Source organism: Mesoplodon densirostris, chromosome 14 (genome assembly GCF_025265405.1).
Source record: "Mesoplodon densirostris isolate mMesDen1 chromosome 14, mMesDen1 primary haplotype, whole genome shotgun sequence".
Lineage (NCBI taxonomy): Eukaryota > Metazoa > Chordata > Mammalia > Artiodactyla > Ziphiidae > Mesoplodon > Mesoplodon densirostris.
Genome location: NC_082674.1, coordinates 29,021,246 through 29,029,495, shown reverse-complemented (window position 1 = coordinate 29,029,495; position 8,250 = coordinate 29,021,246). Strand labels below are relative to the sequence as shown.

The following is an 8,250-nucleotide window of genomic DNA, read 5'->3' as shown; positions in this document are numbered from 1 at the left end:
TGGCTCACTTGGGAGACTCAGCTGACATTGGATTGAAGTTCTGAGACACAGCTGATACTAATGCTCCTTGTAAACTGTAGTTGGTGTAGGAGTACTGCTATGCAAAATTCCTCATATAATCTCACTTTGTTTTAGTGTTTTGTGGTGTAACTTGGTGATGCAGTAGAAGACATAAGTATATCTTATCCTATTTGAGAAAGAATTTGGACAGCAATACAATTTCATTAAAAATTGGAGCAAATTGCAGTTTGAGGAGGCCAATATAAAATGGTAGAGAGGATAAAAGAAAATGGTGAGGGATTTCCCTGGTGGCACAGTGGTTAAGAATCCGCCTGCCAATGCAGGGGACACGGGTTTGAGCCCTGGTCAGGGAAGATCCCACATGCTGCGGAGCAACTAAGCCCGTGAGCCACAGCTACTGAGCCTGTGCTCTAGAGCCCATGAGCCACAACTACTGCAGTCCATGCACCTAGAGCCCGCGCACAGCAACGAACACCCAATGCAGCCAAAAATAAATAAATTACAAAAAAAGAAGATAGTGGTGAGTAAAATAAATTGGAACAAGTATGTTTTCATTATATCAGATTGAAAAATCACTAATGTAATACTAGTTCTCCTTGTACATAATTAAATAAAATGTTCTTATATTAATTTACCAAATTGTAAGATTATTTTATGCAGTTTGAATGAAAGTGAAGGGTCTCACTGGTGAGGAAGAATGGAATATTTCAAAAGAAAAAACATTGGATAAAGAATATTAAAAAAGGATATGTGAAAAATAATGAGGGATAGTCAACTATGGCAAATATTTCATTCCAATATAATACAGCAAAGTTGATTGAAAGGAAATTGATAAGAATAAAATAAATTTAAATCTGAGATGTCAATCTCTAAACACTGTAATTTTTAAGGTAATGCCAACTAAATCATTTGTTACTGATGTCAGAACATTCAGGTATTTGGGGAAAATGTCATTTTAAAAATTATGCTTCTACTACGTACTGGTTATGAATTATTCAGTAAATGTGTGTGGGTGATATTATTTACAGCACATTTCCTGCCAACTTCTGTTTTTCACTAAATTTTTCTTTTTTAAACTTGAGGCAGCTTCACAATGTAATTGGTAATAGAAGCAGATGGCACATCTTTGACCCTTCTAGGCAATCAGTTATTTTCAAGATATGGGGACAGAGAGTATGCACTAAAATCAGCCCTGTCTTTTTTAGCTGTCAAAGAGTAGACTTGGTCATAAAATTTAAGTAAAGAACCTGAGAGATCTTCTAGTCCAATTCTTGTATTTTACAGGTGAGAAAATGCTTGGTTAGAGAGGTAGTAAATTGGTCAGCTCAAGGTCATGTAGGAAGTAAATAGGACCAGATCTCAGCCACTTGACTTAGTGTTAGAGTTTCCTTGCCCCCACTTCTAGTATCAAGGCTGTCTTTTCTATTTGGGGAGATTAGAATATTTATATATTATATAAAATTATAAAACATTTTAAGCATCCTGAAAATTAGCAAGAATAATATAACTCTGGAGTACTTTCTCACTCAGTTCTGTCAGAACTTAAAACACTGCCATATTTTCATCAGCTTTTAAAAAATATATCTTGGTAGCCTTTGTCTTCTTTTATAGATCAGAACAACTACATTCAATTTACACTGAAATGATAGCCATGGAGTTTTTTGGTAACTTTAAAAATCAATTACATAAACACTCTCAATACCCTAAAAATAGTAAATAATGAAAATGAAATATTATTACCGATATTAGTAATAAGTAGACATCATTGTTCTGCTTACTGTATGACAGGCACTTATTTACATGTATTGTATTATTTTATATAAAGTCACATTTTGTTATTCTCTGAGGGTTCAACTCCTTTTCTTCTAGACAATATTATCTATCTTTTGTTATTATTCTTTCTGGCTGAAATAGTAATGTGTTACGTAGGCCTGTTTTTTCTGTTGGGCCAAAAGGCCGCTAATAGCCTAAGCAGTTTATTTTTATGGGAAAAAAACAAGTGCTTTATTTTTGGGGTGATGCCACCTCCTGTTGAGCTCTTCAACTGCAGGAGCAGAACTGGTGCTAGATTTCTGTCTCCACTAGTCCCCTTAGTTGGCCATTCTTGTTTAGGGCCAACCCATACACTTAATGGTGGTGACTCTGATGGCCAGAAAGAGCACTCTCAAGGCTGGTGAGAAGTATTGTGAAAACATTTGAACCTGCTTTTGGATGGGTTTATTGAAATTATGTTTGAATATTGATTACACCCAACGATGTTCTGAAAATTCACATCAAAGAGAATGAGGAAAGCATGCTGTGAATGAAGGCCGGGCAGAGGAGAAGCTGGGAACCCATCCAGATTTTTCTCACAGAAATCAAGCCTTCCTTGAAACAGATCCTGAATCAAAATGTTTGGATGTCAAAGCACATTCCTCCTGAGAACGAGATGGACTGAGAGCTAAAGCAACTGAGATGAGAGAAGTGTAATGTAAGGTAACAAAAAGTCTTGTCTGCCTCCAATAATTTCTACATCTTCTCCCTCCTGAAGTTTCCCCCACAGAGTACAATAAAGATGGCGACTTTGTCATCCTCACCCACCATGTCCATCACCTTATATTTCACCCATCTTATACTTCTCACCTTTCCCCAAATCAGGTAAAGACTTTCACATCTCCTGTCATTTATTCATGCCACTTATTTCGTGGCCTGAATTTCCTTTCTTTCCTTTACCTGGAAAACTTCTACTACAGTCAAGTTTCAGGAACGCAGCTCAGGAATAGGGTAGTTAAATAGAGACAAACAAAACTACATATTTAGACTACTCTAATTTGGATCTCAAAAGTCTAAACTCAAAAAAGTGTCTGCTACATAGTATGAACTCAAGATATGTTAGTAGTTTTTCCTTATGGCAGCACACGGCAGCAAGATGGTGGTGCAAATTTCCAAGGAGAGGAAGTTTGTCACCGATAACATCTTCAAAGCTGAACTGAATGGGTTTCTCAGGAGCTGGCTGAAGATGGATACTATGGAGTTCTGAGTTACACCAGCCATGACAGAAATCATTATCCTGGCCACCAGTATGCAGAATGTTCCTGGTGAGAAGGGCCAGCAGATCTGCAAACTGACTGCTGTGGTTCAGAAAAGATCTAGCTTCCCTGAGGGCAGTGTAGAGCTTTATACTGAAAAGGTGGCCACAAGAGGTCTGTGTGCTATTGCCCAGGCAGAGTCTCTGTATTACAGATTCCTAGGAGGACTTGCTGTGTGGAGGAGGGCCTGCTATGGTATGCTGCGGTTCATCATGGAATGTGGGGCTAAAGCCTGCATAGTCATGGTACTGGGAAACTCTGAAGATATAGGGCTAAATCCATGAAGTTTGTGGATGGCCTGATGATCTGGGACTCTGTTAACTACTATGTTGACACTGCCATGTGCCACGTGCTACTCAGTCAGGGTGTGCTGGGCATCAAAGTGAAGGTCATGCTGCCTTGGGACCCAAGTGGTAAGATTGGCCTTAAGAAGCCCCTTCCTGACCTCGTGAGCATTGTGGAACCCCAAAATGAGATAACACCCACCACTCCCATCTCAGAAGAGAAGGGTGGGAAGCTGGAGCCACTTACCATGCCCCAGCCAGTACTCATAGCATAATAGGGTATCCTTGGCAGCTGGATCTGGAGTCTGGATGTTACTCTGTAAAGACCTTTAATAAAATAAAATATTTTTAAAAGACCTGTGGACTGACTAGACCATACATTCAGTGTTCAGACTGAGGGTCATGTTGCTCCATGGGAGCATTACTTTTTTTTTTTTTTACATCAGCTTTTATTTTTTTATATTATTTTATTTTTTTTTAACATCTTTATTGGAGTATAATTGCTTTACAATGACATGGGAGCATTACTCGATTGATTCTTAGAGCTGTCTGGCTCACAATGTTTCTTTGCTTTCCCTGAAATCCCCTTGGTTTCAATTGTATCTGTGAGGCAAGGGCCAGAACAGGAGGACCCAAGCAGAGGTAACCAGAGAAGTATACTGTTGAGGGGTAAATCTGGTGATGGTGTAAGCTGATTGCTAACAGGAAAGCACCTTGATTAACTCATCTGTAGTTCAGGGTTATAGGTTTAGAAGAGTGATATGTTTAAGATGATTTTCTGTATTGCACATAGAAAATGAATACAACAACCATTTTATTTGGGGGTTATTCAGAAAAAGAGAAATATTAGTAGAATGAATGAAGTAGATAATATTTTGTATGTTTAAGAGTCTTGATAATTTTTGTTGGACTATGAGGTCTTCTTCCTCAATATTTTATCTGCAGTTAGGTCCTTGTGTACAGTTTCATCCAAAAGCTTTTGAGATGCCATGAGCAGCACCTTACCTGAAGTGAGACTCATTGACCTGTGGATCACAGATTATATGTTTACCAGGCTCTGGTATACTTAGCTAGGCCTGGGTGCACTTGGTTGTGTCCTACTCTTACCTCAGGGTGTAGATCATGGCCCTTTTCTATCTAGCCATGAGCCAAAGGTCCTGCTTCTACAGACTGGCACTGGAAATTGAGATGCTCCTGCCTTCTCTGACGTGGAATGCTCCTGTCCTGTACCATAGTTCAGTGGTGAAGGACATGGGCCCTGGAGTCAGATAGACTTGGGTGGGATTCTGGTTCCTTTGTATCTAAGCTTAGTGAAGTTTCCCAACATCTCATTTATAAATTAGAGCTAACAGTAAATTCCCGTATTGTGAGCACTAAATAATAATGTAGAAACCACTCAATATGGTGCACAAGGAAGTGATTAATACTTCTTTGACTTCTAAGATTCCCAATAGCCAACGTCCAAAGCCAGCTGAACATTGGCTATTGGGATGCCCTACTAGGATTCTGGTTATTGACCTTTACATGTCAGACCTACTGTTGAGTAAGCAGTTCTCCTTGCAGTCTATCTTCCTTTTGTTTCTCTGTTCTCCTCTAGCAAGATCCTAACAAGGAAGGGATGGGAGGAGCACAGAAACATCTCTCTGTCTTATAATTTGTCTTGGCTTTGGCCTCAGTAAGACAAAAGGCATTGATTATTTTAGAACACAGTAATTAAGTAGGTAGGGTACAGACTGCCAATAATATCAATAAAGCAATTCATTAAGCAGAGTAGGTGCTGTTGGTATTATTATTATTATTATTATTTTTTGCGGTACGCAGGCCTCTCACTGTTGTGGCCTCTCCCATTGCGGAGCACAGGCTCCGGACGCACAGGCTCAGCGGCCATGGCTCACGGGCCCAGCCGCTCCGCGGCATGTGGGATCTTCCCAGACCGGGGCATGAACCCGTGTCCCCTGCATCGGCAGGCGGACTCTCAACCACTGTGCCACCAGGGAAGCCTGGTGCTGTTGGTTAATAAACTGGCTTTAAACAAAAATTTGCCATGAGTGAGCCAAAATCTTGTATAATTTGTCTAAAGATAAGGGAGAGTTTACCTCATTTCTCAAGTGCTTCCAGATATTGTCCATAAATGAGCATAAAATAAATATTCTTGAAAATGAATCTAGGAGTTTTTTAAAAAAATAAACTGTGACCCTTAAAATGATGCTCAAATCTTGAGGAAATTGCACTTGTGTTCAGCATATTTCATTGTCTCGCTCCAGTGATGTGGTAAAATGACCATAAATTTTACAGTCAGACAGGCATGGTTTTTAATTCTACTCTGGTATTAACTTAATATCACTGAACCTTTGTTTTCTCTTAGGTGAAATAGCTTTAGTTTTCTCTATTTTACAAGATGGCTGTACAGATTAAATGTGATAATGCCTGTCAAGTTCCTTGTGTCATGCCATGCCCAATTTCTATCTTTATCTTTGTCTTCCAGACCTATATGGAGAGCACACTTGTGTTAAATGAACTTAGTGAAAACACACAACTTCTTATCTGAAAACTACTCTGCATTCATCCCCTGATACAAGAAACATCAATGTGATATAATGTTCTAAGATAGGACTTGCTGACTATCTAATCTTTTTTTACTTTGGGCAGTGCAACTCAAGTTATGAATAGGAAGGAGGGAAGTGAAGTGATTGAATTCATTGACTTGGATAAATGGGAAAAGGAGTGTTACTGAGCATATGCTATCATGAGTGAAGTTGTTACCATGTACTATTCATGGCACAAATAATTATTGAATGGCTAGGGCAAGGAAGGTGCTAGGTGCTGGGGGTATAACAGTGAATGAAACAGATCAAGTTCCTGCCCTCATGAAACTTAAGTGCTAGTGAAGGGATACAGAAAATAAATAACTCAGTAAAAGATAGTGCTATAGAGAATGATCAGGATGTTAAGAAAAATAAAGCAAAATAAGAGGGACAAGAAGTGCTGGGGTAGGTGTGGGATTTCTATCTTATATAGGGTGGCCAGAGAAGGACTTTTTGATAAGGTGACATTTGGGCAGGGGTATGAGGGAGTGAAGGAGAGTTTGGAGATGTTAAACCTCAGAGTGTTCATCCCAGAGAAATAAGTTGCAGAGACTCTTGAGGAAGGAGGAAACATGGACTGTTAAAAGAATATCAAGAAGATTGGTGTGATTGGTGCAAGAATGAGAGCTTAAAAGATGAGATCAGAGAAATGAAGCATGAATGCACTGTTGTTCCCCAGGAGCAGTTTGTAAGTTTGTGGAGTGTTTTGTGTTGTCAGAATGATTGAGGTGTGCTACTGTTATAGAATGGGTGGAGGCCACAGATACTAGATAGGTGGGATGGTTCTGCACAGTGAAGAATTGTCCTACATCTCACCCACTTTTCACATATCTGAATAGGTATTTGTAGAGTGTAAGGCTGCCACATACAGTTGTGTGAGTTGTGGACTGCAGAATTTTTGGAAGCACCATTGACATGGACCTGTTGGCACGGTGTCCCCATAGGACTGTGTTGTGCACAATCTGTACAGCTGTAAGTGATATCCCTGCACATAGTAAAACACTGTCTATAGTTTTTGGAGTCTAAAACCTAACTCCGTTTTACGTATAGACATTAACCTGGAACGGAAGTTGTAGAGCAGATTTAAGTTTTGGGTGTGTGGTTGACCCTATGATCATCCTGGAATGATGCTATGCTTTGCAAGTAAAGGTGTTTAAAATCATGACTACCTTGCTCAGTATTGGCATCTGCTGCTGGTTCAGCTGAAATGGAAAGGAGTTGAAGCTGAGAGCGGGGGAGGTGTGGAGAGGGAAAAGTTAGGAGGAAGAAAAGCAAGGAGGAATTCATGTTTCTGCACATGCGGGGTTGTGTTTTACTCATTTAAAACATGATTAAGCGACAGGACCAAGTTCTTTTATTAGGGATACCTTTGGAGTTGGGGCCGCCTGCCCTCCCAGGTCAATGGGTTTGAGTGGTGGCCATGAAATTCACACTCATCATGTACCAACACTACAGCTTTGCAACAATGCTTCCTGTCATCTAACTTTGCCCATTCCAAACTCTGTCTGAGGACTTTCCTCTTACATCACATTTTCTGGGACATTGTATTAGTTTCCTCTTGCTACTCGACATATTACCACAGACTTAGTGGTAATCTAAACAACACAATTTTATTCTCTTACTGTTCTGGAGTTCAGAAGTCTGAGACACACTAACTGTGCTAAAATCAAGGTGTAGGTAGGGCATGTTCTCTCTGGAAGCTCTAGTAGAGATTCTATTTCTTTCCCCTTTCCAGCTTCTAGAGACTGCCTGCATTCCTTGGCTTGTGGCCCTGTCCTCCATCTTCAAACCCAGCAGTGTAACATCCTCAAATCTCTTTTTTTTCTTCGGCGTACACTCCCGTCTCCCTCTTATAGGGGCCCCTGTGATTCCATTGGGTCCACCTGGATAATCCATGATCATCTCCGCATCCCAAGATCCTTAACTTAATCACATCTGCAAAGTTACTTTTGCCATATAAAGTAACATATTCATAGATTCTAGAGATTAGGGCATGTGTGGTTTTGGGGCACCATTAATTCACCTATTACAGAAATTGATACCTAAAATACCCAGGTCAAGGAGAGGACTGAGGTGGGGGTTGGGTGGTGATGGTGGCAGTGCTGAGCTAGCGCCACATATCCAGCAAACTGTGAACTGTTCAGACACACCATCATTTCAGACCAACCCCCTCCCTTCCCATGGTCATGATACCATCTTAGTGAAGTGGACATTTTGGTAATCATTAGTGCTGATCATGAAGTATTTTTAGTCCTCCTTTTGGGCACATGGACAACTTGCACTTCTCTGCCC

General features: G+C 40.2%; 1 pseudogene; it reads left to right on the top strand.

Moving 5' to 3' along the window:
• Positions 1-2,929: 2,929 nt before the first annotated feature.
• Positions 2,930-3,648, top strand: LOC132501683 (small ribosomal subunit protein uS3-like; annotated as a pseudogene).
• Positions 3,649-8,250: the final 4,602 nt, after the last annotated feature.